We start from the raw sequence: 21708 nt of genomic DNA on the forward strand, positions 1-21708 counted from the left end.
GGGCTCTGTGTCTTAATTTCCCAGAGCAACTAAAACAATCATTGCTTGGTTCAATACAGATTGGTTGGTTGGGTTCAAGTACTGTCTGCACTGTGCAGCTACAGAGCATACACACGAGCATGCCTTCATAAATTAGAAGGTTTTTTTTTTAAAAAGTAAAGAATTTATTCAGTTATATAAACTTAAATACTGACCTCTTAATCATTTGTTGAATTTGCCTGTGTATTTTCTCTGCTGCTTTGATTGGTAAATTATGAAGTAGGTTCCAGTGCGCTATATGCAGATATAGCCCTTCACTAGAAGCTCACCACTCTCTAGGATCTTAAGGAGTTCTGAGTTCACCACAGCGATGGCCTATGGCTGATTACAGCTGAAAGAGTGCCTGAACTTGATCCTCTTCTTTGGGCCCAGACTGAAAGATCCTGGAGGTCCAAACTTTAATTTTACCTTATTTGAGTACTAGATTTTAGTCACCTAGAAAGTAAGTGATCCATGGATACCTGCAATATTTATTGGTGAAGAAGAGGATAATCTAGTATGGGTGTGATTACTCAATAACCACTATTTTAGATTATGAATAGATAGGAATCAGATAACTTTCCCACTCCCACGTATCACCAAATTGGGCTGAAGAATTGGTGGAGACAGAGGTGAATTAATTATGTTGGATTCCAGCATAACACACTTTGCTGCATGAGATGTGTCAACAACTGATTTTAGAAAAGTAGGGCAGCATTGCTTGGGGAATTGCTAAATAAATTGTGGCACACAAATGTAATAAAATATTACCGTCCTATAAGTAATGACTACTATGATGAATGCAAAAAAGCATGGGAAGACTTAAATGAATTTAAGCTAAGCTAAATAAGGCAAACCAGGAAGACCACAATTGCTACAACAATGCAAATTTAAAGAACAATAAAACAATTGAAACCTAGTGCTAAGAAATTATAATGCCCAAGCTTGACCCCAAAGAAAAGGTATGAGAAGATTCCTCCAGCTTTTTTGCAAAGTTGAGGGACTATAGGTGGAATATAGTATATAGTATCAGATTATTTCAATATATTCAATATATATACATTCAGTTTTGCTGAATTTCCCCCCTTTTTATTATTTATTATAAGAGATGGCTTTCTGGGAAGGAGAGTAGGAGAAAGATACTGTAGAAAATTAAGGTAATAAAAAAGCAAAAGGGACCAACAAAATATATTTTAAAGAAAAATTAAAAAGGAGCAGGAGAACACAAATTAGAAGAGATAAGTATGAGAGCCTTGGATCAAAATCTAAGTTGTTTATATTTCTTACTTTACCCTGTCACCTCAGCAAATGGTACATACATTATGAAGATTTCCATCTCTATCCCTCTTCCTCTTTCACATTACATACATATTACTCAGGTGACCCCAAATCTTTGATGGTCCCAGATGTCTACCAAGTTAAATTTGTACTTCTTTGCCTGGTATTCAAAACAGAATTTTACATCAAAAAGGAGTTTCTGAAGGAACAAAAGTATAAATAAATAAATAAAATGTGTTTGGGTTTGGTTTTTTTTGCTTCAGAAACTCTTTTGCAATGTTAAAAATGCAGAAAGTGAATAAGATTAAATGTTCTTAATCTTATATGTCCACTTTAGCTCATCAATTTAGAAAATGTTTTTAATAGTAATATCATTTTAAAGTACTCATTTTTTTTAGTATTAAATTAATTACTGGTGGTATTTATTCACTAACTCTTTTTAAAGTTTTGAGGTTTTTCTCAAATAGGCTGTGTTCTTGGAAGATTACTACTTTTATGATGGGATGCAGAACAGTGTATTGTATGAAATGCCTTTGGTGGCATTTGGTGGTGGTGGTCATTTTTCAGTCGCGTCCTACTCTTTGTGACTCCATTTGGGGTTTTCTTGGTAAAGATACTGACATGGTTTGCCATTTCCTACTCTAGCTCATTTTACAGTTGAGGAAACTGAGACAAATGGTTAAAAGTGACATGCCCAAGGTCACACAGCTAGTAAGTATCTGAGGCCAGATATGAACTCAAGAACATGTCTTCCTGATTCCAGGCCCAGAGCTCTATCCACTTTGCTACCTAGTTGCCCCTTTGATGACATACCATGATAATACTCCATTTTTTTTAACCTGACCTGTGATTTCATTGCTATAGGGAACTCCCAGTAAAATGACTCCTTCTACCAATGTAGGTCTGCAGTTGTTATTCAATTTATAATACTATAGAGTAGCCAGTGGCACTGAAGAGATTAAGAGACATGGCCAGGATCACAAATCCAGTAAGTGTCAAGGTGGGACTTGAACCCAAATGTTTCTGATGCTGAGGCTGGTTCTCTTATCACTCCTGCCTTTACTGACCAAAACCATCAATAAAATGAATTGGTTGTGGTATTTTTCATCAAATGATATTAACTTTGTTCTTTAAAGCCTTCTAGGTATAACCTGATCGGTGGCATGGGCAGAACATCATTTTTCTTGCTGTGCCTTGTGTTATTAATCAAAAGGATGGGACTAAATATTTGGTGAAAAGCAAAAGTACATATGGTTTTATTTGGCAAATTGAACTTCAGGGTTAGATAAAAAGGTGTATCAGCAGAAAGAGATTAGCCTTGATTTGTGAAGTAAAAGCCTGTGAAGTGGGATGTTTGGTGTTTTCCTTTTTTAGATCCTCAAAGCATAATTGCAGAGAAATGAGATGGACTTTTTGTTGTCAAGGAGAATAAAACTATGACAAAACTTTTGTTTATCTCTAAAGAATCTCAGTTATGTATTTCTAAAATGAAAAGGACCATATAATATTTATTTTTGCCTTTTCCTCTTTGCTTTCGAAACGTGAACTATTATGTAGTTTATATTTTGTTCTCATTCTGTCCCCATCCCCACCTTTCTGTATCCCAGAAACTGGTATCTAATTAGACTACTCATTTCTGATGAAACATCAGATAGATTAGGAGACTTTTCATAGCCCAGATCTGCCTGGATTAGGAGGAATGGCATCTCAACTCCTCCCATAACTATGGAGAGAAGTTACTTTGGTTGAAACATTAGATAGTACTACATTAGATTGTACTAGCATTGATTATACTAAAAGATGTATCTACTGTCTGTAGTTCTTTAGAATAATAACAGTTGACATTTCAATAGTGCTTTGAGGTTTGCAATGCACTTTACAGATATCTTGTTTGGTATTTTCAACAACCCCATAAGGTAGATGCTATTGTACCCATTGCTGAGAAAACAGGCTTGGGGGCAGCTAGGTGGTGCAGCAGATAAAGCACTGGCCCTGGATTCAGGAGGACCTGAGTTCAAATCCAGCCTCAGAAACTTGACACTTACTAGCTGTGTGACCCTGGGCAAGTCATTTAACCCTCATTGCCAACAAGATATTGATATGCCTGGCCTTCCACAGCCCCTCCAACATTGGCTATTTCCATTTTGGTCATCTTTGACACTCTGCAAGATGAGAAGACCCTCATGATTTCCATTTGAAATTCTCTTATATAATGATTTGGAGTATGATTTTATATCATCCTTAATAATTTTTAATTCTTTTAAAAACTATATACTTTGGGGGCAGCTAGGTGGCACAGTGGATAGAGCACTGGTCCTGGATTCAGGAATACCTGAGTTCAAATCCGGCCTCAGACACTTAACATTTACTAGCTGTGTGACCCTGGGCAAGTCACTTAACACCAATTGCCTCACCAAAACAAAAACTATGTACTTTTATCTACATCTAAGAGGGAATGACTCTTGGTCTTATTTATTTGTGTCAAGTTCTATATGCACTGGATATTGGACTTCTGTCATTAATAATTGATGCAAAGGGTTTTTTCCCCTTCTATTTGACAGTTTCTCTTCTTATTCTTTCCACATTTATTTTGTTCAGGCAAAATCATTTTAATTTTATATAATTTGAATTATTTCATCTTGTCTCTAAGAAGGAGATTGAGCTAGACCTCAACTCCAGATTTATTATCTATTATTATTATTATTACATAACTTCATTTGGACAAGCGTTCTCCCTTCCATCCATGATGGTGAAAATTATCTCCTTCCACTAATTTTTTTTTTAAATGAAGTGACCTTTTATATTTAGGTGACATCCATTTTGAGCTCATTATGTAATATGATGTAAAACACTGGTCTAGCTGTAACTTCTGCCAAATTGCTTTTCCCCTTTACTAGCAGTGTGTGTGTGTGTGTGTGTGTGTGTGTGTGTGTGTGTGTGTGTGTGTGTTCATATTTGGGTTGGGGGAGGTTGGTAAAAAAAGGAGATGTTTCCCCAGTAGTTTATTTGGGGGGCTTTATCAATACTTTTCTACTACTTGTGATTTCTTTTGGTTCATACTTATTTAATCTGTTCTATGAAGATTTTTTCTATGTTTTAATCAGTAATAAATAGTTTTGTTGATCACAGTTTATGTTTTATGTCTAGTAATGCTATACCCCCTTCACGTTTACATTTTTTTCCTCCTTTATCATGAGATTCTAGATCTTTTGTTCCTCCAAATGAAATTTTTCCTTATTTCATCTGATTCTAAAAAGTGTATTCCTGGTCATTTGATTCACATACTATTGAATCTCTCAATTAATTTAGGCAGTATTGTCATTTTTATTAAATTGATACCACCCATGTATTCACAAGCACTGTTATATGTATTTCATAATTTCTAAACAGTGTTTCATACTTTTATCTATGTAAGTATTAAGAATATTCTGGTAGATTAATTCCGAAATCTTTTATGCAGTTTGTAGTAATTTTCAATGACATTTCTTTTGTTATCATTTTTCAGGTCTTTGTACCATGTAGCTATGCTGATTATTTTTGTGGATCTATCCCTTCCTTTATGTAATTCATGATTGAACTAAATCTTCATCTTTATTACTTTTAAAAGAAAAGAAACACACCCAATACCACACATAGACATAAAACTCATGAAAAAGACCAGCCTGTAATCTCATCTACCCAGTTTGCACTCTTATTTTGGAGTTTTCCTAATTCATGATTGAATTAAATCTTTACCTGTATTCCTTTGAAAAGAAAATGCCCAACACAGATAGGCATTATACAAAATCCATCATTAAAAGGCTCAGCCTGTAATCTTGACTATCCCAGCTTGTATTCTTCATTTCAGAGTTCTCTTGATCACAAGTTCCTTTGAGCACAAATTGTGGGATTTGTTTTCAAACAGCTCCCTGTATTTGTGGCACTTTGTATATATGCAGGAAGCACTAAATAATAATCACCAAGCTGCTTGAGGGAAAGCTCCTCCCAGGCTTTTTTGGTGTTACTAGAACCAGCAGAAGGATCTGTTCCCTACCCAGATTCACTCTGCAGGGAAACTGCCTGGCTGTGTTTACTTTTCATTTGGGGCCCGGATTAAATTTAGAGATTTTCTCATCAATTGCTGACTGAGTTTAAATTTAGAAATTTGGAAAGTGCCCATGTAGATGGGTATAACAGTGATTACATACTGTAGCAGTATTTGTAATGCATTTCCTAAGAACAGTACTATATTATTGCAGTGTAACAGCCTACCCTAGAGATTATAGAGGGAAGTCACTAGAGATTCATGAATGTATAAAATTTTACATTTTTAAAAAATGTGCAGAAGAGGTCAGATCAAAAACAAAGAAGAGGAAGAGGTCAGATCCCATTACTGGGAACTCCAAGAGATTACTTTTAGGAAATTACTTTTAGATAAATCTTGTGATGAATTTTGGTTGAAATGAATGTGTGATCTCCCCCCTCTCCTCCCCCACCCACCCAAAAAAGACAAAACAAGCACCCCAGAATGAGAAGGCTTGTCAGGCAAAGTTGCAGTTCCCATCCATAGAGAGAATACCCACATTCATGAAATTACAGGTCACTTAGGATACCAAAGGAAACTATTTCATAATAGGCTCAGATTTGGACAGCTTTCATTGTCCAGAAAGTTTTATGGTTTTTTCTTTCTTGTAGCATGATTTTGCTTGTATCTGAATTGTTCAAATACATATTTATATGTTCACTTCTGATATATTGACTTATTATTGAGGTCTGGATCTTTTCTAAGTAAAGTGTATTGGAAAAATCTCAAGGCAACATAACAGATTGTGTAAGAGGGGGAGAGAAAGAGAAAAAGAAATTGAGAGAAACAAAAAGACAGAGAGATGAGACAGACAGACAAAGGGAAGGCATTTTTAAAGTACTTACTTTGTGTCAGGGACTTGTGCTAAGCACTGGGATGACAAATATAAGGAAGCAAAGAGAGACAGCTCTTGGTTATTCAGGGAACATTAACCCAATTTGTTTATTACCTGGATCTCTGCCTCCTCTCCATTCCTTGTCTTACTACCTGCACTCTGCTTATTTTGTTTTATGGAAGGATCTGTACCACATTCATCAATTTTGCTACCCTGATAAGAGATTGGGTGGTGCAGAAGTTTTTTCCATGGATTTCAATTCTTCACCTTATCTCATAACTAGAAAATCCTATGACTGTAATTCAGTTCTATTTGTCATAGATTTGGTTTTATGTAGTTACTGTACTCTGTATTGGAGGGTAGGTCAGTTCTTTTCATTGACTCCACCCAGCTTCTCTTTCCTGTACTTCCTTATTTGTGATTGATGTCTCAGGAAATTAGCAAGCCAAAGGTTTTGGTTTTTAAGTCTATTTCTGTGCATTTCTTTTTCATTATTCAAACTACCCATACTACATGCCACATAACTTAGACATGGTAAGTGATCAGCATATATTTGTTCACTGAATGAGGAGTGTATTTAGTTATAGTTTGTCCATTGGAGCCTTGTGAGGAAAGCAGTGTTAATTGTGGGTCAAGTTTAGGTTATAAATTAGAAGTAATTTCCTCTTTGTGGGCAGCTTGGTGGCACAGTGAATAGAGTGCCTTTCCTGAAGGCTTATCTCCCTGAGTTCAAATCTGACCTCAGACATTTACTAGCTGTGTAATCCCAGGCAAGTCACTCAATCCTGGTTTTTCTCAGTTTCCTCATCTGTAAAATGAGCTGGAGAAGGAAATGGTAAGCCGCTCCAGTATCTTCGCCAAGAAAACCCCAAATGGGGTCACAAAGAGTCAGACATGTCTGAAAACAATTGAACAAAACTTCCTGTATATTTGTGGGGGGTTGTTAAGAACTAAAAGTACCTAGAGAAAAAAAGTTCAATTTCTAGAAAGTTTTCTTCACCAACAAAAGGATGTAACTATTTAAGATGGTTTAGGCTCAATCCATTTAGTTCTTGTATTCTGTATATTTGTTACCAGAGTTTAAAGGCCCTATGAATAGTAATTCAGAAAGCAAAACTTGTCAAAGTAATGCCATCAACAAAAACATTTGGATATACAGGACATCTAATTTGAGGAGAATCAATATATTAGAAATCACATAACTGAATCACAGGGCAGCTATTAGTGTTTAGATACCAACATTACTGTTCTTGAATTAGCAGAGGCAAGTTGTGTGTGGAGATAGTTTTGCTAGAATATTGTGTCCAATTTATCATGCACCCTGGAATACTCTTCTGAAAATAGGTTATTTTTTACTTTGTTGCTTTCTTGCATTGTCTTTATTCTGAGAATTAAAATTATTATTATCATTATTGTCAAAGAGGAATTGTATTCAGTGGAATCAAGGACAACTGGCCTTCTAATTAAGAATGTTGCAACTCATCAACCAAATCTGACTATATATGATATGTCATAGTCTCCTAGTCCACATCTCTGCAAAAAAGTGCATTTTCCTGTTTCTTCTTTGAGGATGAGCTTGGTTATTATAATTAGACAATATTCATTTGTGTGTGTGTGTGTGTGTGTGTGTGTGCTTTTCAGTTTTTTAATCATTGTGTATCTTATCTTCTAAGTTCTGGTTACTTTGCATTACATTAGTTCATGTACTTTTCCGTGATTCCCTGTCATCTTCCTATTAAACCTTTCTTGTGGAGCAATAACATTCCATTTCATTCCCTTACCACAATTTGTTTAGCCATTCCCCAGTCAATGGGCATCTTCTTTGTTTCCAGTTCTTTGCTATGGGAGTGCCAAGTCTTGATAGAACTCAAATTGTGTAATTTCTCACATTCCCTGGCTGTTAAAGGTAATCAGCAGGTTAGATGAAGTAAGTGTATTTGCAACTGCTGCTCAGTAATAAATCTCAAGGTTAATTATGCTCTGACCTTTGATCTTATAGTTTGATAAGCTGTTAATGAGAATGTCACAAAGGGAAGATTTCCCCTTAACATTGAAATTTAAAAGTCAGATGAGTTAGCATTAGTTGAAATAGCTTGAAGTAGGCTGTCCAAAACCATTAGTCACTTAAAAAGTTTCATTGGCCCTGATTCAATTGACTGCTGTCACCCCTCTGGCTTTGTTGATTGTTTTTATCCTTCCGCTCCTGGGCTCTTATAAGCTGTAACCTAAGAGAGCACAAGGCTCACCTTGCAACAAGCATATTCTCAGGTCCCCTACAAGCACAGATTCCCATGGAAAGTAATCTGTAAGAGAAGAGGATGGAGAAGCAGATTAGGCAGTAGAAGGTCAGATGAATATTTAATATAAATTCCCTTAGAGTCACCCTGATTGCTTTTAGACCAGGACCTGGCAGCTATTTGCTTATTTTCTCTGGCCAGTTAAAGGCTCTTTTGACACCATAAATCTGGGATATGGATAAAACTTACTGCCTTGCCAAAGGTGAATAAAGAATCAGCCCTGCCCAAAATAAAATTAGGTAGCAGTTTAAAAAGCACCAAGTTAGTATTGTTAAAGCTATTGCTTGCCATAGAGATTGGTACCAAGTTCATTGCCTTTGAAAGAAAATGTGAAAGGATATGTCTGCAGCAGTAGGCAAGTCAGTACCTTCCCCACTGGAGGAGAGAATTCAGCCTGTTCCCTCTTAATTCCAGTATAATGGTTAACAAAAGTAAAAATTAGAAAATTGACACTCCCTTCAAATTTAGCCCACTACTCAGATCCTGCAGTCCATGCATTTTTTGGGGAAAAAAATTTGAAATCTTTTGCTTTTACATCTTTTGCATTTCCCAGTTGTATCATTCCTCCCATATCCATTATAATGAAGAAAAGAAAGAGGAAAAAGACATTGCATACAGTGTCCTAAATCCGTAGGCCCCCCTCACTGCCAAGAAGTGGTGATGCTGGTGGTGAGCTACTTTATCATATTTCTTTTTCGAGTCCAAGCTTGGGCATTATGTTTTATATAATGTATTAGATTTTATATAATGAATTACACATAGTGCAGTGCATTATATGTTGAAACATTCAGGTTTGGTCTTTCTGTTTTTCTTTTATTTATGTGTTGTAATCATTGTGAATATTTTTCTTGGTTCTGCTTATTTTATTTTGGATCAGTTCATTTAAGTTTTCCCATGCTTCTCTGTGTCCATTTACTTTTAGACCTCAAAGCAACCCTCATACATATTCTTCCTCTTCATCTCTAGGCCCACATTGATGACCATATTGCAGTCAGTAGGAAAGGCATTGTGTTTATGACTCCTTAGGACTTAGTGGTCTTGAAGTTGAAGTGGTCATTAAAGGTTGTATTGAACAACTGGGTCATGATTGGAAGTAGTTTGAATGTTTGTGATTGCTCTCTCCCTTGAACTCTCCTAGCAGTCTGCTTAGGAATCATTTATGCACTTGTCTTACTCTTTTGTGTCTGAGTAATTTATGTACTTCTCTTATTTCTGCATTAGATTGTAAGCTCCTTAAAGACAGGGACTATGTTTATTTCCATATTTGTACTTCCCTCACTGCCTAGCACAGTGGTTCCATGTGGTAGGTGAATCAATGAATGAAAATCACCTATTAAACACTTACTAAGTATCAAACATAATTCTAAGTGCTGGAGCTACAAACAGAAAAGGGAGATACCCCTTGCTCTCAAGGAGTTTAATTTCTTTTTTTTTAATTAGTAAAATATTTTATTTTTTTCCCGTTACATGTAAAGATAGTTTTCAACTTTTGTTTATACAGGCTTTCCAATTTCAGATTTTTCTCCCTCCCTCCCCCCTCCCCTAGACAGCAGGTAATCTGATATAGGATATGTGTGTGTGTGTGTGTGTGTGTATACATAATAACATTAATCCTATTTCTGCATTAGTCATGTTATAAGAGAAAAATCAGAGCAATGATGAAAAACCTCAAAAGTAGAAAAAAATAACAGCACTAAAAACAAAAGAAATAGTATGGTTCATTCAACATCTATACACAGTTCTTTTTTTTCCCCTGGATTTGGAGATCCTCTTCTATCATGAGTTCCCTGGAACTCTTCTGTACCATTGCATTGGTGAGAAGAATATAGTCCATCATAGTAGATCAACACTCAATGTTGATGATACTGTGTACAATGTTCTTCTGGTTCTGCTCATCTCACTCAAGGGAGTTTAATTTTTAATTGGGAAATGCAACATTTATCAGAGCTTAATGTTTATTAAATAGAATTGGAGATATAACTGAAGCTTTTGAGAATTGCACTAGGAAATAGGTTTGATCTGGAGAAAATGTTTACAGGTTGGTAGATTTGGGAGTTGTGATTTTTCTACTTAAAAACCTTCTTTCTTTCTTTCCTTTCCTTTTTTTTTTTTTTTTGCGGGGCAATGAGGGTTAAGTGATTTGCCCAGGATCTCACAGCTAGTAAGTGTCAAGTGTCTGAGGCCAGATTTGAACTCAGGTCCTCCTGAATCCAGGGCTAGTGCTTTATCCACTGCATCACCTAGCTGCCCCATTCTATTCTTTCTTAATGTATTTAAGTTCCAACTCAATCCACCTCCAACCTACCTTAATGGGTTCTGTGGTTATAGTTTGGGGCTTTTCTTCCTCTGGGCATAATTTCAGTGGTATTGAGAACTTTCAGTGAAGAAACTGCCTCTCCCACTTTTCTGTAATGTATTTATCTTAGAGAATTGCCTGATTCTCTGAGATGTCAAAGGACTTGTCCAGGGTCAATATTTGTCAGAGGCAGGACCTGAACCCAGGTGATCCTGATTCTGAGGCTGGCTTTAGGGACTATGCTATGTGCCTCTCAGCTCAAAATAGTTATAAAGTTAAAAGTTACAAATAGTCATAAATAATTAGAAATAAAAATTAGCTCATTTCAAAATATAAAATATAGTTAAATATTTTTATCACAAAATAAACATTTACTTTATTTTAAAAATATTTTTAAGTAGCTTATTAAGTAGTGATTAAGCTTCAGGTGAGATCTTTTCTCCTGGCACTATATAAAATTTTTAGATTAATATTAGAGGTAAGGGACTATTAAAAGCTATTGAACTCCAATCATTGTAACCATAACACTGAAGGAAAATATAAACTGATATTGAACCTGAAATATGGTCCTTTGCAGGGCGACAGAAAGATGAAGACCCACACAGTTCATTGTCCCATGTAAATTGAAATTCATTTTTTTGTTTGTGTGTGCTGGTAGGTCTGAAGCTACTTCCTGTTTGGCTACTCTGGATGCACAGCCCTTCATTTGCCCTTTCTCACTACTTCTTCCATTTCTGGAACCACAGGTGAGTTTCACAACCACCTCCAACATCAGCCTTTCAATTTTCATTTTCTCTTCCTCCTAAAGAATCCCTCTGCTGGATGAACTGGCTTCCAATGTCATATTCCCTGTCATTCTCCAAACAGGTCTTTATGACTGCAGTTGGGGATTCACCAAAGGCAAAAAGGCATTGACTGTTGCCTAGGACCCATTGAGGATGACCAAAGGAGGGAGAGCTTAGGCCTTTGGACTGCTGTGTAGTCCAGAGCTGCATATATTGGTCAGAGGGAGAGCAAGAGAGCCAAAAGATACCTTGTGATGGCAAAGCAGTGTAATTCTGTGGGGTATAGTTACCTGGGAGGCTTTCCCTGTGTAGTCACACAGGGACTGGTTTATGCTCCCTTGTGTTGTATATTTCCCTGGGGAAAGTCTTGTTCTTTGGACTATGCTGTAAGCTGCTTAAGGTATTAGGCAAAGAATACACCAAAGGCTTGGTAGTGACACAAGGTCAGTGATAGCTGTATCCCTGAAAATATGATGCACTCTCAATTCTCTTCCAGCTCTGAGTCCTGCAACCCTACGACCTTTGGAATTCTATTTTTGGGGGGTATGTGGATCAGAGGTTATGGAATCTTGATAGTGAACAGTCGTGGAATCCCAACAGTCTTAAATCAGAATCTTTTCAAGACCCTGAAAGGCCTCATGTCTGAGCCATGCTTCCTCGTTTTTCCAATCACAGTGACACCTCGTTTATTCAGCATCCTGGAGGGAGAATGGAAAAGTGTTCCCCATAAATGAATTTCCCAGGTTATTGAAGCTTATTCCACCACTTAGTACAATGCATTACATGTAGCAGGGACATAATACTTTTTTTGTTACAGGTAATTGAATTATAGGCTCCTTTAATTTTTAACTAATTTTTTAAAAAGTGAAATATTTCTAAAATGTATTACATACTTCATTGGCTTCTTAAATAGAATATATGGAGCATCATTTAACCTTTCCTTGATGACTCAAGGTTATATATAGCTGTTAGCCTCTGAGGATTTAGGGCTGCCTGCCTCGGGGCTGAGTGGCTGAACACAGACTATTAGCAAGGGATCGCGTGAGATAGTCACTTCTCAGTGCATCAGCTTCATCCTTCCCTACCCTCCTGATTTTTCCCTTTTAATCTTCTCATGGTGACCTCTGAGGTCTCTTCAGCTCTAGGACTATGATCCTGAGATCTCTTGTTCCAAAAACTGAGGAGAAAACATCCTAAACAGCCTTGTTAAATTGTAATTTACACATAATTCTAGGTCAAAAGGCTCTGATTGTGGATGAATACAGATGAGGAAATGGAAGCACATATAAAATAAGAAGTAGGGCCAGGTCAGCTTCTTAAACTTTTTCCACTCACCACCCCTTTTTGCCCAAGAAATTTTAATGCTACCCTGGGTATATAGGTATATAAAATAGGTGTACATAACATGTACTGTTGCCAGATTTTTCACAACCCTCACATTCAGTTATGTAGCTCCATATGAGATCATGACCCACAGTTTAAGAATGTAGGGGCTAGGTGATCTCAGAGTCCCCTTGTAGCTCTAGGACTCTTTGAAATAACTAAATCATTCTTTCTGGTCATCTTGTTTTCCCATGTAAAATCAGCCTAATAAAGCTATGTTGCAACAATCATTGTTTAACTGTTAGTACAGTACAACACCTTACACTCAAAGACTATACATTTTAGAGGCAACTCTAAGTCTGTAAGTTACAAATGAACTTCTGATCTGCATTACTGAAAGGAGTTAAATCACTAGGATTTCTCCATGCTGATGAAATTTCATGTCCAGATCTCCTTCTACTCCTAAAAAGTATCTTACTAATCTGGAAGTCAGATGGCGATGGCCTTAGTAGTATAGAACACAACCCTTAACTTAAAAGTAAGGAGAAAGATTTCTAAGCATCAAGAAAATAGTTATCACTAAGCTCATACACTTTTGCTCCATGGCAGAGGTATGGAATTATCCATGAGCAAAATTTGTTGCCTTAGGATTGTGTATAAATTTAAGATCTAATATTTGAAATAACAAATTCTAGCTGTTGAATGCTGGAAGATAGAGCTTCTTTCCTTGCATTCTTTTCTTTAACTTTACTTACCATCTCTATTCATATGACATCCAAATGCCTGTCTTTAGACCCACATTTCTGGTTGCCAAATTCACCTATATTACCATCATCTTAAACTCAATATGTTTAAAACTGAGCTTATTATCTTTTACCCTGAGCATGTTCTTCCTTTGAACTTAGTTATTTTCATGAAGTGCCATTCACTGTCTTTGACATTGATTCCTCACTCACATCTGTTATCCATTCAAGTCAGTTACCAAGTCAGATCTATTCCACACTCTCATTTTGCCACTGACCATGCTGGCCCTTTTCTCCCTTCTCACATTAGTGAGCTATTCCTGGGACCTTCATTTTGAGGTGAGGCTCAGTCCTCGAGTTCTTCATCCCTTTCCTGGCTATGCTTGTGACTTTCCAGACCTCAACAACATGCCTCAGCTGCCTCTCTCCCTAGAACTTCCCTCAGAGACTAGGACTTCCTTACTCTAGAACATCCATCAACTACTGCAGCTTTGCGCTAAGGAAAGGGTGCCCAAAATGGAGGGCCCAGGAAGAACTAACTACTGGCAGAAGCAGGTCAACCAAGAGGAGGTTAGAGGACTGCAGGGGTAATTGGATTTTCCAGGACAAGGAGGCCTCAAGTGCTGAGGGAAATTCCAGGGTGAGAAAGCAGCTGAGGCCTGGTTTTAAAGTCTGGTAAGTCAGAAGCAGAGTTGAGAAGGGGAATGAAGGTTAGCCGTCTGGGCCCCTCCATAAAGTGGAAGCTCCTGGAAATGCTCGCCAATGAGAGACAGATTTTTTTTCAATAAAGGTTTGAGCAGACTGTAGATTTTAGATCACAGCCATAGGCATCAGTGGTAAGTATATCAAAAGAATATTTCACTATGATGCTTCCTTAAATATCATATTTTTCGGCCGTGCTCCCACATAATCACTGTCAGGAATGGCATCTTTGGGAATAACTACCTTTAGAACTCTGTTTCCACTAAGTAACTAAAAACTGGTGTGGGCGGGGTTACCATTGTTCCTGGCAAACATGTGCCATAGATGACTACATACAATGGGAGACTATGGGTCCAACCAATAACTTTTCCAATAAGGAAGAAAACCTAGATCACTGTTTTGGTGATAGGGTAAGCCCTTGGGAGGGAATTCTTTTTAAAAATTTAATAATAAATATTTTTATTTATAGCTTTGGGTTCCAAATTTTATCCCTCTTTCCCTCCCTCTCCTCCCCACTCCCTGAGGTGGCAAACAATCAGATATGGGTAATACATGAACAATTATGTCAAACATGACCATATTTGTCATTTTATACAAGCAAACTTGATTAAAAGAAAAAAATGAAAGAAAGTGAAAAATAGCATGCTTCCGTCTATTCCATCAATATCAGTTCTTTCTTTGGAGACGAATAGTATGTTTCATCAATAGTCCTCTGGGATTGTCCTAGATCATTGTGTTGTTGAGATCAGTCAAGTCATTCACAGTTTTTCATCAAATAATATTTCTGTCTCTGTATACAATGTTTCCTTGGTTCTGCTCACTTCACAATACATCATTTAATACATGTCTTTTCAGGCCTTTCTAAAGTCATCCTGCTTGTTGTTTCTTATAGCACAATAATATTCCATCACCATCATATACCATAGTTTGTTTAACCATTCCCCAATTGACAGGTATTCCTTTGATTTCCAATTCTTAGCCACCACAAAAAGAGCTGCTATAAATATTTTTGTACAAATAGGTCTTTTTCTCTTTTGAGGGATGTGTTTGGGATAGAAACCTAGCAGTGGTAATTGCTGGATCAAAGGGTATGCACAGTTCTATAGCCCTTTGGACATAGTTCCAAATTGCTCTCCACAATGGTTGGATCTTTTCAAAACTCCACCAACAGTGGATTAGTGTCCCAGCTTTCTCACATCTCCTCTAACATCCAATATTTTCCATTTTTGTTATATTTGCCACTGATAGGTGTGAGGTGATACCTCAGAGTTGTTTTAATTTGCATTTCTCTGATCAATAATGATCTAGATCATTTTTTCATATGATTATAGATAGCTTTGATTTCTTTGTCTGAAAACTGCCTGTTCATATCCTTTGACCATTTATCAATTGGGAAATGACTTGTATTTTTATAAATTTGATGCAGTTCTCTATATATTTCAGAAATGAGGCTTTTATCAGAGATATTTGTTTAAAAAATTCTTTCCTTGGGAGGGAATTCTAAAAGCTGCCAAGACTTTCTTTCAGTACCATGTAATCTAGTATTTAAATTTTTAATTCAATAAGATTAAGTAGACAATGCCCAAAGGAATCAGAGGAAAGATTTTTTTTTTTTACCAATTAGAATATAAAGCAGAAGTTACTTGAATTAATTTCTGTTAGAATGTGTTAGACCTACAATGAAAAGAATTAAAAACAAAATGCTACATTTTAAAATGTAATGTATTTTTGTTTTATTTGCTTTTATAAATGTATTTTTAAAATTCTGGTTGTCTGCTTTGCATGTTCCTAGATTTAAGTACTTTAATTAGAGCTAATAAGAATGAGAGAATTCCCAGTGTAATTTTTCCTTATAACCAATATGGTGAGTATCTATGTACTTTTGCATCAAACTTTTATTTTCTCATACATTTTATGAATGGGCACATAAAATAATGATTGTGCCTCAGATATGCCCTTGCAATTTTAACCTGCTGTGATTATATGATCAACATAATAAATACACCTGGGTTTTGTTTATTTAGGGGTTCCACTTATCTCCCTCATAGCTTTTCCTCCATATTCATTTTGCCTTTAGGCTGCTATTTACTTGAATTGTAATAACTCCATGGTTATAATTCTTTGATTATGTTATTCTTTGATTTTAAGTTAGCAAAACCCAAGGAAAACAATCATGGAAATGAGAATGAAAAGAATTTATGTATTCAGAAAGAGAAGGTAGTCCAGACCGATGTATTCAAGCAAACTAATTCAAAGACTAAATTTTTTTGTAATCATAATTCACTGATTCTTAGAAAATGCCTATCACCAAAATATCTCAAAAGATTTCTAAACACAATCAAGTAAAAAGAACTATATTCAAGCAGAATGGAATGAAGGAGAAAGGCACTCAGAGTCAGAGAAGCTAGCTGTGAGTCTTTTCTAAGCCTTAAGCATCTTGACTAACCTCCCTGGGCCCGACAAGCTTTTTTATCTTTGAAATAGGAACAATGGCTTCCCTGCCTACTTCACAGGACTGTTCATAGGATCACAGTTAAGCATGAAAGTGACCTTAGAGGTGATCAGATCCAACCCATTCCTTTTACAGATGAGGAAAATGAAGCACACAGTAGTTAAGTGAATTGTGCAGGGTCATGTAACTAGTGTCTGAGGCAGCATTTGAACACATCTTCTTCCTGTCCCCCAAGTCCAGGACTCTATTCACTATTCCATAAATCCTTCCATAAAGATGGAGTAAGATAATCGATGTAAAGCATTTTGTAGACCACAAAGCAATAGAGAAACATTAGTTTAAAAAAAACAATAACAATAACATTATAAGCTGTATAAAGACCTTACCTAAAATGTCGTTTAATATATATACACAAGTATCATTGCTGCCTTAGGAAACAGAACTAGACAGGAGAGTACTAATCCTCTATGAGATTAAATAAAACCAAAAAGAAACACACACACATATACACATATATAAATGTGTGTAGTATTCACATTTTCCTTATTTATTCCTCACTATTTAAGAATGCAAATGATTTGTAATTATTTTATGTTATTACTTGTGTGACCTTGGGAAAGTCACCTCTCTAGGCCTCAAAAATGTATTCATTTGTAAAATAAGTTGCAACATATGAATGAATGAATGAAAAAGCATTTCTTAAGAGCTAAGTGCTGGGAATACTGATAGAAAAGTAAGATAGCCCCTGATCTCCAGGAGCTCATCTCCTAATGGGATAGACAATGCATATAAGAAGATTCATCTTCAGGGCAAATAGTAAGGCCTGGAAGACTAGAAGGTACAGTAGGAAGGTGAATAGCAAGGCCCTGAGTCCAGAGGGTAAAGTAGCAGGGCAGATGGCAATGCCCACTAGTCCATGAGAAGTACAAATAAGCAAATGGCAAGGTTTTGGTTGAGTTCATCCCTTTGTCCACCAAGATGGCCACTTTTCCAATAACCTTGTTGCTGAAGGAGAAGTTGAATTGTTCATTTACAGTGGATTTTATGACTTCCTAGCTGTAGCTTGACTTGTGGTACAGTGCCGGTTATTCTTGTCACTGCCTGCTCCTAACCTGCTGCCCTCACAGCAATTTATCCTATGTACCTATACATGTACTTAGTTGTTTTCATTTGGTCTCCCCCTTTAAACTTTGAGTTCCTTGAGAGCAGGAGCTATCTTTGCCCATTTTATATCTCCCCCACTTAGCATAATGCCTAACATGTACATAATAAATATATTTATTAATAAATTTTTGTTGACTGACTGACTGATGGCCCCAAGGAGCCACAGTTAAGCCTCTTGCTGAGATGGCTGCAGTAAAGGCTGAGTGATATTCCAGGTTATGTAGCCTCCACAGAACAGATGTAATATAAGCCCTCTCTGCCCTCATCTATAGCCAACCCTCACCATCAGTGGGCAGGATAATAAAGCATCTCCTGTCCCACCATTTGCCCTCTTGGAATTTGGAGGGAAAATTCACAATGATGAGATCACAAATCCATTTGAGTAAAATTATAGGATTGGACTATATGACTTGTGTGATTCTTTGTACTCTCAATCTGTGATCTTCTGATCTTTAGAAATATCACATAGGAAGAGTAAATTCCTTGTGCTGGAAAATAGATGGGTGACAAGATTACTGAATATTTTGGTAGCACATCATACTGGCAGACTTTTTAAAATAAAAATCTTTTATTAATTTCTCTACTTTTTAAAGGCAATGATACACTAAAATTTGGGGAGTATATTAACAATATTTATAATCCTATCTATATTGGAGTATTAACAACATTTAAATTTTTTCCCTATTTGATAATAGAATAGCTATATAATAACTATTTTGCAGTATGGACAATATTTGCAATTTTCCCCCATTTGAAAAGATATTATACTATAGATATTTGCAAGACAAGGAAAAATTTTCCAGAAATATTTTAGATGTCATAAAAGAAAGAAAGAAAAAAGAACAGGAAGCTGGTACAGTGGAGAGAGCATCATCCTTGAAGTCAGGAGGACCTGAGTTAAAATGTGGCCTCAGGCACTTACTAGTTGTGTGACCCTGGGCAAGTCACTTAACTCCAAATGCCTTAAAAAAAAAACCCCAAACTTTTGCATTACAAAATGCCATAAATATCATGGGCAGGAGGGATCTTCTATATTTCATTCAGTGTTCTAAAAAGAGGTAATTTAATTAAATAAGTTTCTAGTAATCCAAGTAATATTACTCACTTTTGGATAATAATACCTGCTCTCTCTACCTCTTAGGGTTGCGGTAAAAGAAACATTTTGTAGATTATAAAGTCCTATATGAATGTAAATGATTAATGATGTTTTTGGCATTAATAATACCAATGGTGATAATAATAATTCATTTATCTCCAAAAAGGTTATTGTGGTCGGGATACTCTTAAGTGGAACAGGATATCTATTGGCATAAAGTTTAAAACTTTGCTCACCATAAGAAGCTGTGGACCAGATTCTAAGTCCTTTAACATACCCATCATCTCAGGTCCAATCCATCCAATAAGAATTTTTTTCTTATTTTAATTTTTCCAATTACATGTAAAGATAGTTTTCAACATTCACTTTTATAAGATTTCCAGTTCCAGATTCTTCTCTTAACCTCCCTTCCCTCCCCCTCCCAAAGGCAACAAGCAATCTGATATAGGTTATACATTACAGTCATGTTAAACATATTTCCACATTGGTCATGTTGTAAGAAAAGAATCAGAACAAAAGGAAAAAAGAAACAACAAAAAAGCAACAATGAAAGTGAAAATAGTATGCTTAAATCTGCATTCAGTATGCAACCTGCATCCATAGTTCTTTTTCTGTATGTGGAGAGCATTTTCCATCATGAGTCTTTTGACATTGTCTTGGATCATTGTATTGCTGAGAAGAGCTAAATCTATCACAGCTGATCATCACACAATGTTGCTGATACTGTATACAGTGTTCTCTTGGTTCTGCTCAGCATCAATTCATGTAAGTGTTTCCAGGTTTTTCTGAAATTGATCTGCTTATCATTTCTTACAGCACAAAGTATTTCATTACATTCATATATCACAAATTTTTGTACATATGGATCCTTTTCCCTTTTTATGATCTCTTTGGGATATAGACCCAGTAGTGATATTGCTGGGTCAAAGGGTATGTACAGTTCTATAGGCCATTGGGCATAGTTCCAAATTGTTCTCCAGAATGGTTGGATCAGTTCACAACTCTACTGAAAGTGCATTAGTGTTCCAATTTTCCCACATCTACTCCAACATCTATCATTTTCTTTTTTTATCATATTAGCCAATTAGATAGGTATGAGGTGTTACCTCAAAGTAGTTTTAATTTGCATTTCTCTAATCAGTAGTGATTGAGAACATTTTTTCATATGGCTATAGATAACTAATTTCTTCATCTGAAAAACACTTGTTTATATCCTTTGACCATTTCTCAATTGGAGAATGATTTGTATTCTTATATATTTGATTCAGTTCTCTATATATTTTAGATATGAGACCTTTATCACAAACACTGGCTATAAAAATTGTTTCCTAACTTTCTGCTTTCCTTCTAATCTTATCTACAGTGGTCAATAAGAATTTTTTGAGCACTGATTTATAAATGTTTGCTGGAGAGAATACTGTCACCTGTGGAGATAAGAAAAGTAGAAAACATAAAGCCCTTTCCTAAGATTCTATGGTAGACAAGAGACATATAGATAAACCAATTACACAATAATTGCATTATATCCAATATATTTGAAAGTACCAGATGTTGTTATCCTTTTTTGGATAGTTAATTATGTCTTTATTTTGATGAATTACACATTTACCACTTGCTTTTTTAAATAATATTTTATTTTTCCCCAATTACATGTAAAAACAATTTTTAACATTTGTTGTTTTATTTAAGTTTCAAATTCCAAATTATATCCCTCTCTCCCTTTCCTCCCTCCCTCTCCTCTGATGGTAAGCAATATGATGTAGGTTATATATATGCAGTCAGGTAAAACAGCTCTATATTAGTCATTTTGTGCAAGAAAACTTGAACAATAAAAAAGAAAGAGAAAAATAATATGCTTCAGTCTGTATCCAGACAACATCAGTTCTTTCTCTGGATGTGGATAGCATTTTTCATCATGAATCCTTTGGGATCATCTTGTATTGCTGAGAATAGTGAAGTCATTCACAGTTTTTCATCATACAGTATTGCTATTAGTGTGTACAATGGTTCTGTTCACTTCACTTTGTATCAGTTCATGTAAGTCTTTCCAGGTTTTTACTGAAATCATCCTGCTCATCATTTCTTATAGCATAATAATATTCCATTACAAACATATACCACAACTTGTTCAGGGATTCCCCAGTTGATGGGCATCCCTTCGATTTCCAGCCACCTCAAAGACAGCTACTATAAATATTTTTGTACAAATAAGTTCTTCCTGCCCACCTTAAAAAAATCTCTTTGGGATACAGACCTAGAAGTGATAATGCTGGATCAAAGGGTATCCACAGTTATATATTGTTCTTTGGGCATAATTCCACATTGTTCTTCAGAATGGTTAGATCAGTTCACATGCTATTCTTCTTAAGAAAGAAGAATTTTATGATCAGGGTAGGGGAAAATCCACAGGAGAAAAACCACTACTGCAAAAAATCAGCTTGGTAAAGACTTGGTAAAACGTTTTGGTCTCAGGACTCTTTTAAAGATTTAAACATCATTGATGGAGGGGCAGCTAGGTGGCGCAGAGGATAGAGCACCGGCCCTGGATTCAGGAGGACCTGAGTTCAAATCTGGCCTCAGACACTTAACACTTACTAGCTGTGTGACTCTGGGCAAGTCACTTAACCCTCATTGCCCTGCCATAAAAAAATAAATA

General features: G+C 36.1%; 1 protein-coding gene across 7 annotated transcripts in view; it reads left to right on the plus strand.

Moving 5' to 3' along the window:
• The window catches only part of APBA1 (amyloid beta precursor protein binding family A member 1), a 284105-nt gene that overhangs the window by 57836 nt on the left and 204561 nt on the right, over window positions 1-21708 (plus strand). For 5 of the 7 annotated variants that reach the window (XM_043976132.1, XM_043976130.1, XM_043976126.1 and 2 more), the window contains exon 2: window positions 11446-11533. The exons of the other annotated variants lie outside the window; for them this stretch is intronic. The gene's annotated coding sequence lies outside the window, so the exon portion shown is untranslated. The remainder of the gene's footprint in view (window positions 1-11445; window positions 11534-21708) is intronic. 7 annotated transcript variants of the gene reach the window in all.

This window comes from Dromiciops gliroides, chromosome 1 (assembly GCF_019393635.1).
Source record: "Dromiciops gliroides isolate mDroGli1 chromosome 1, mDroGli1.pri, whole genome shotgun sequence".
NCBI lineage: Eukaryota > Metazoa > Chordata > Mammalia > Microbiotheria > Microbiotheriidae > Dromiciops > Dromiciops gliroides.